We start from the raw sequence: 8,134 nt of genomic DNA on the forward strand, positions 1-8,134 counted from the left end.
AACACAAATGAGGAATGGTGGGAAAGGTGGGAGTACTGTAATTACCTAACGTTACATTATTATTTTCCATAACAATTTAGCCCCCTCCACAATATTAACCCTTTACAGCCGATCGGAGCGGGCACGCTCTGTTTTGCGTAACTATTTTTAAATCCCGGTAGCTCTGCAACCACGTAAGCTAGCGCAATATTTTTTTATGCATATGAAACTGGAGGAGTTGTACTTACATCTTATGCCATCAGCTTGTCCTAGGTCACAGTTTCCTTCCACATATAGCTTTGCAAAAACTGCATAAAAATCACTTGCAGCAACAAAAACATGATATTCCAGAAACACGCTTCGCAGATCCAATCAGCTGTTTGTAACACTTCCTATGTCCATCAGCGCGAACTATCACATGACCGCATGACCTGCCCGAAACCAGAAGTGACGTCATTTTGCGGAAATGTAGTTTTTTTTACCATCGTGGCCTCATGAGCTTATACTTGTGTTTTTAAAAGTTATGTTTGACTTCATGACTTTCTGTGTCGTTTCTGGGATGCTTAGGACTCATATTGCACTGCTGGAAATAATTTATTTTGATGCATATGCTGTTATTTTGCAAATTTGCACTATAATATTTATTTTCGTTTTTCCTGCAGTATATAAAAATTGGTGTATTTCAAAAATAAAACTATGAAGACACTTAAAATAAATTTCCTGTGGTGGGAAACTAGTTTGTGCAACTTTTTTGTATTTACAGTTTTGAGGGATAAGCCTCTTAAATTTCTCTAACTAGAAATATATGTTAAAAAAACAAAAACGATTTTCAATTTTTTTGTAGTTTATTGCACTTTTTTGCAATTTATGTAATTACTATGCACCTAATGCAGACATATTATTAAAGTTTGGGCTATAATGGTTGTATTGATGTATAGCAACTTGAAATGCTCCCAAAAATGGCTCCACAGCATGTAAAAATATAATATAAGCTCTGGCGGACTTGGTTCTATGGTAGGTCTTAAAGGGTTAACTGACGTTTCTCTAACTAGAAATATATGTTAAAAAAACAAAAACGATTTCCATTTTTTTTTAGTTTATTGCATATTTTGCAATTTATGTAATTACTATGCACTTAATGCTTACATATTATTAAAATGTGGGCTTTAATGGTTGATTTGATGTATAGCGACTTGGAATGCTCTCAAAAATGGCACTACAGCAGGTAAAAATATAATATAAGCTCTGGCGGCCTTGGTTCTATACTAGGTCTTAAAGGGTTAAACACACCATTTATTTCCATGGAAAAAGGTAAAACCAGAATTACAAATACAATTTTAAAATACCCTAAATACAATAGCAGACCTGTCTCCTCTTGACGCCGCGTCACCGCACAGTCCAGCCACACTCCACACCTGAACACGGCCTCCCTCGTAGCACCGCCCTGAAACAGACAGTAAAAAGGGGCCAGCAATATTGTCGGCACAGCCGCTGCGAACCGTGTGTGTGTGTATGTGTATGTGTATATGTGTGTGTGTGTGTGTGAGATAGAGAGAGAAACAATGGAGCTAAAAAGGGAGGTCGAAACAAGACACTCTAGAACCATGAGGGTCACAGTTTTCTTTGTTTAATGTGGACATACAAGCTGAAGTCATCTGTTAGACTTCCTGTTTTAACCACAATTTATTTTAATTTTGTTATAATATCAGTTAATAATCAGTTATAGCACACTTGGTTAAAAAAATATAGACCAGCTTAGTGAGAAAGACATTTTATATTGCAAAAGCTGAGAAATCTTTATGAAAAAAATCTTGTAAATGTATTATTTGTATATCACAGAAAGTTACACCAATACAAAGTAAAAATATTCTAAAAAATTAAAAAAACACAAAAAACATGATATGTAAGGATGAAAATCTTTATGGTGAGAATTTTATTACATTTTAAACATTTTAAAAAGCTTTTTTTGTGAAAGCATGTTCTTATTCACTTAAACTGTGAACCTATAAAAAGATTGCTGACAAAACCCCGTCCAGGCCTTTAAAAATATACATTTGTCTAGAAATGGTGGTTTTCAATTTTTGGCAACAGCCTTTGCAAAAATAAATGTGGAGACAACAGCATGTCGATACATTATCACACCTATGTTTTGTTTTAACCTCAAGGGTCAAGACATCATGAGAAACTACAACCACAGCCCCAAACCTCAACTACATGTTTCAAATAAAAAGAGAAAAAAGCATATTGAAAAATATATTTTAGATGTTTGACAGTTCGAATGATTCCACTTTCACCTGACTGCAAAAAGATAAATATACATGTAATAATATAATGATAGATGAGAAATACCTCACAGGTTACTTGTTTGTGAAAGTTTTCAGTACACCTATGTTTAAAGACACATTTAATCCTTGTCTTGGCTGACAGTAAAGACATCCTTCACCAGCAGCTGCAAGAGCAGAGCCATCATTACAATAGTTAGAACAACCTTTAAAAGGAGACGAGCCTCTCTGTGAAGCAAAGGCACCAGAAAGTACATGTAGCCACGTATTGAAAACATGAATTTCCCGCAGTGCACTTATTTCACTTTGGAGGAAAAAAGCCAGTCTTCTAAGTCAGCATTTTAAAGTTATTTTAAAGTTAAATGGAAGTGCAGCAAGTAATTCAACAGGGTTAAACCCATATCTTATTTTTAACTGCGTCTGTATAAGTATAAATCACAAGGAAGCAAGTCTATGTCTCAACTCTGATAGCCAGCTTTCTCTGAATTGTCTGGCCCAATTATAATATGCACTTGTAGGGTCACGTGAATATTATACCACTTCTTATGGAACACTGGCAGGAGGCTGGTGGACAATGTGTTATTATTGCAGCTTATTCCTCTATCACATTATGAGCAGGACTCTTGGATCACAGCATCAACTGAAAGAGATAAAATTCACCAATATCAATACATGTTGATGAAAATTAATTTACCTCTTAACATTTACCAAGTCGAGAACAATGTAATTTGTAAACTGCATATATATATATATATATATATATATATATATATATATATATATATATATTTTTTTTTTTTTTTTTTTTTTTTTTTTTTTTTGGAAGTGCAGCAATGAGTACTTACCACTTCTCAAGGCACAATTTCACTGAAAATGTGAGGTCAGAAGCAAGAGCACACTGAGCACTGGAGGAAGAAAGAAAGTGGGCATTATATGTTTACATGCTGTAGATGGTTGGAGAAATGTTGGCTATATATTGCTTAGAACAGTATAATATTATAAACAAAAGTGGATAAATTAAAATTAAAAATAAATAAATAAATTAGTTTTAGTCATTAAAATACTTGAGGGTAAAAGAAACCAATTAGGGAATACGTTACAGATTGTAAAATTTACTGTCAAGCACAACATTATATACCCAGTTGCAGCTTCCACTGAAGTAGTCCCAACACCAGCAGCTGCAGAGCCAACCCAACCGTCACAGCTGTGCACCGGAAGATGTAGAAATTGTGTGAAAAAGCAATTTCTTCATGCGATACTGGAAGAATAAAAACACAAAAAGAAAAAAAAAAGATTATTTAGGGTTGATAAGTCATCCTGTAAGTGTAAAAGCTAACTCTGGTTCCCCCAGGAAGTCACCATTAATCTTTCTGTTTCAGAACAGCAATATCATTAAGCTTTGAATGTTTAGTGTACATTTTGCTTCCTTCATTTTAAATTTTGATCAACTTACTATTTTAAATGCAAACCCATCATAGTAGCCAGGATTGCTGGGATTCAGTAAATGTGAATTATATGTTTGAAGCGCCACAGGGCTCAGATTGAAGCTCACTGAAAGCGTGGATGTTCTGTGATTACAAATTCATCCATGCTACTAATAAACAAATATATTGGAAAAAAATGTAGAACAAAACGCTATCAAATAAGTAAATAAACAGAAAAACCATACCTTCCCCTGCATTCGATTTCCTTCTGATAGCCACCCAGCTCTCTGGTGATTCTCCAACTCCATGTATTCTGCATTTATAGAGTCCTTCATGAGACTTTGAAACATCAGGGATTTCTAGTTTTCCTTCATATCCGGTGCCGATGAAGATGCTATCTTTGTAGAAATCTGCTGTGAAATTGGAGGAAGTGATCTTGTTTCTACAGTGCAGAGTAACAGCATCTCCCTCCCCCACAGGATGGACAGGACTCTCCAGTATCACACCACCAGCTGAAGGGAAGTAATTTTAAAATTTCATCGATGTGCCAATGTTCAATCTTACAACTTTTAAATTTCAGATTTTAATTCTGATAATAACATACACGAGACAGTGATGTTGACAGCATTGCTCCTCTCTGCCCCACTCTCACACCAGTATTCTCCACTATCTGAAGCAGAGGCATGATCAATCCTGCAGGTCTTTGTCGCAGTGCCATTTGAACATTGAGAAACGATTTCCCTGGCGTTCCTCACTTTCCAATCGGTTGAAATATTAAACCCTTTACAGGTAAAATAGACTGACTCAGTTTCAAAAAGGTGCAGTCTGGATGCAGTTATATGAAAAGACGAATCTGAGAAAGAAGAACAATGTAAAGAAATATCAACTGAATTGCCAGAGATCCAAAAAGTAAGGTTTAGCATTCCCAACAGAAAACCAAGACTAATTCAGGGTTGGTGGTAGGAAATAAGGATTTAGTCAGTATCTATGAGTCACCTTGCCTCGTTTCTCCTCCTTGTGTTTCATTCCATGTTTTCCCCAGCCCGTTATGTCTGTGCTCTCCCCATGTTCTCTCCTCCCCTCCTGTCTGCGCCTCTGTTTACTTCCTGTTTTACTTTGACAGTCTCCCGTCAGTATGCGTAATGTTTGCTCCTGCAGACATGATTATCTGTGTCAGCTGTGTTATCCTTCTATGTATTTATGGCCTCATCTCCCTCCATTCCATGTCACGTCCTCGCTCATTGCTGTTTCTCTGTGTTTCCTCGCATTTCAGTTAATCATTTCCCAGTTTAGTTTAGTTCTCTGTTTTCTCTTTATTCCTACAATAAAGTAGTGCTTTTGACGTTATTCCTCGTGTCTCTGCGAGTTTTAACCTGCCTCCGTTACGCAGCCGAATCGTGACAGGTAGCCAGGATTGCCGGGATTAAGTACATTTCAATAGTATATCTGAAGTACTGCAGGACACTTATAACTGCTTACTGAAAGCACGGATGTTCTGTGATTATAAATTTTCATATGCTATCAAATAAGTAAATAAACAGAAAAACCATACCTTCCCCTGCATTCGATTTCCTTCTGATAGCCATCCAGCTCTCTGGTGATTCTCCAACTCCATGTATTTTGCATTTATAGAGTCCTTCATGAGACATTAAAACCTTTTGGATTTCTAGTTTTCCTTCATATCTGGTGTCCATGAAGAAGTTATCTTTATAGAATTCTGCTGTGAAATTTGAGGAAGTCTTCCTGTTTCTACAGTGCAGAGTAACAGCATCTCCCTCCACCGCAGGATGGACAGGACTCTCCAGTATCACAGCACCAGCTGAAAATGTGAAGAAATGTAGAAATTGATAAATCTGCTATGGCTAATCACAGAACTTTCAATTTCACATGTTAATTCTGATAATAACATACCTGAAACAATTATACTGACAGCATTGCTTCTCTCTGCCTCACTCTCACACCAGTATTCTCCACTATCAGAAGCAAAAGCATATTTGATCCCGCACCTTTTCATCACAGTGCTATTTGAACATTTCGAAAGGACTTGCCGAATGTTCCTCACTTTCAATTCTGCTGAAATATTAACCCCTTCACAGGTGAAATAGACTGACTCATATTCAAAGAGCTGCAGTCTGGATGGAGTGATATGAAAAGGCGAATCTGAGAAAGAAGGAAAATGCAGTAATCTGCTGAGTTTCCAAAGATCCAAAAACTGAGGTTTACCAATCCCAACACAAAATCCAACTTTAGTACAAAGTAAGGATTTAGGCAGAAGGGCTGAAAACACGACTTCAATTCATGCTACTTACAAGACATCGTAGAATAACTTGTATACACATGTGCCGTCATCACCATCAACCCTGTAGAAATAAACAGATTTTTCTTTATAAAGATGATTTCCATACTAATATCTATTATAGACACAATATAATAATATTGACTATATATATATATATATATAATTTTTTTTTTTTTTTAAAGAAAACGTGTTGTGGTAGAATAAGAAGTAAGCTCTTGCTACACAATAAAGAAAACAAAAATAAGTCCATATTTAAGTAAAGTACATGAGACAAGAGACATACTGTACTCACAGAGTTTATTGTAGACAAGTATGACCTCCATGCTGTCTTGCTCACCGTGAGACTGAAGCAACATTAATGTTTAATATGCAGCTGAGGTTTTCTGCTTCCTGTGCAGAAAACCAGACTTTAGAGAAACATTTATAAATACTGCTGCAAGTGCTTCACAAAAATACATTTAAAATTTTAATTAAAGCAAAAAAGACAGCAGAAAATCATGTTTAGTGTGACTGCGTATTATTTTTTAATCTGGCTGTCGACAGTGCAATATAAAACGAATCACGGTGTAATTTTTGGAGTGATAGACTAGTTAAGTCAGTGGCATATGCACTACCAGTAAAAAAAAATGACCCACTTTCTCATTCATTGGTTTGTGTTTGTTTTCATGAATTTTTACATTGTAGATTTTCACTCAAGGTATCAAAGCTATGAATTGAACATATACGGAATTATATAAACGAAAAACTGTAAAATAACTCAAATCTTGTGTTATATTTTAGATTCTTCAAAAGAGCCACTTTCTGCTTTGATTAGTGCTTTGCACACTCTTGGCATCCTCTCGATGAGCTTCATAAGGTAGTCACCTGAAATGGTTTTGAAGGAGTTCCCAGAGATGCTGAGCACTGTTGACTCTTTTGCCTTCTCTGCGTTCCATCTGCAAACCTATTGAACTATTGAACTATCTATTGAACATCCAACTAAACGCAAACCGAATGGGATGGCATGTTCCTGCAGGGTGCTGTAGTAGCTATGCTGGTTCAGTGTGCCTTCAACTTTGAAGAAATTCCACAATGAACCCTGACAAGGCACACCTGTGAAATAAAAAAAACATTTCAGGTGACTACATCATGAAGCTCACTGAAAAAAGGCCGAGGGTTTGTAGCGCAGTCAACAAAGCAAAGGGTGGCTACTCAGAGGAATCTGAAATATTAAGCATTTTGAGTAATTTACCAATGTTTTCTTTGCTACATAATTCCATATATTTGATCTCTTCAATATGTATCTACAATGTAGAAAGTAATAAAAATAAAGAAAAGGGTTAGCTAGTGGAGATACAGGGGCAGACCGCCACTGAAACTGATTCAAGAAATGAAGACCAGTGTTGGTCAAGTTACTTGAAAAAAGTAATCAGTAACTAATTACCGATTACTTCGCCAAAAAAGTAATCCCGTTACTTAACTGATTACTTATTTTCAAAAGTAATTAATTACTTAGTTACTTAGTTACTTTTTAAAAACACGATTTACAACCTGAATAGGTAATAAAACAATTGATCTTTCAGCCCAATTCTACTTTTTCTACATAATCCATCATACAAAATGTAATCAAATGGAAAAGTCTCTTTATAAAACTTGTTTTATTAGTTTTAACCTTTTAACTTTATGCATCAAGCAAAAATTTAATTATATGCAACATTCACTGACTGGAAGAAATTTGTTTAGTATTTAAACCTATTTTCTGCACATTCCAGCACATAAAATATTTTTTTTTTGTATTTACACTCAGTCTTTCAAATAGATGCAAGTAAAACACAGCAGAAAATAAATAACATCAAAGACTAGCGGTCCTTTTGCTATATTTTCACCTGTAAAGCAGGAGTAGGGTAGGCGGAGGTTTGCCCTGGTGCAGGTGTGCCGCAGCGGTCAGTTGAAGAATCCGCGAGTTTCTCTGTGAGTTTCCCATTACATCGTAGCACACTCGGTGTTTGCTTGGAAGTTTAGGGGGGTTTTTAGCTGTAAAAAGAAGTTTTCTTCCCACGCACAATGGACACTAATGTTTTTGTCACTTTTTATGGAATCAAACTCAAAGTAAGGTCAGTACTTCCACGCTTTAAACGCTGCACGATCATACTCTCTCCGCACTCGATATA

General features: G+C 35.9%; 1 long non-coding RNA gene across 1 annotated transcript; it reads right to left on the reverse strand.

Annotated features, from left to right (window-relative positions):
• Positions 1-1,908: 1,908 nt before the first annotated feature.
• Positions 1,909-4,531, reverse strand: LOC105941487 (uncharacterized). Its single transcript, XR_013097241.1, has 5 exons — positions 4,290-4,531; positions 3,931-4,197; positions 3,400-3,519; positions 3,107-3,166; positions 1,909-2,901 (listed from the first exon to the last, which is right to left on the reverse strand). It is a non-coding gene; the product is annotated as an uncharacterized LOC105941487 (long non-coding RNA).
• Positions 4,532-8,134: the final 3,603 nt, after the last annotated feature.

The sequence above is a fragment of the Maylandia zebra genome, linkage group LG3, assembly GCF_041146795.1.
Source record: "Maylandia zebra isolate NMK-2024a linkage group LG3, Mzebra_GT3a, whole genome shotgun sequence".
In the NCBI taxonomy this organism is placed as follows: Eukaryota; Metazoa; Chordata; class Actinopteri; order Cichliformes; family Cichlidae; genus Maylandia; species Maylandia zebra.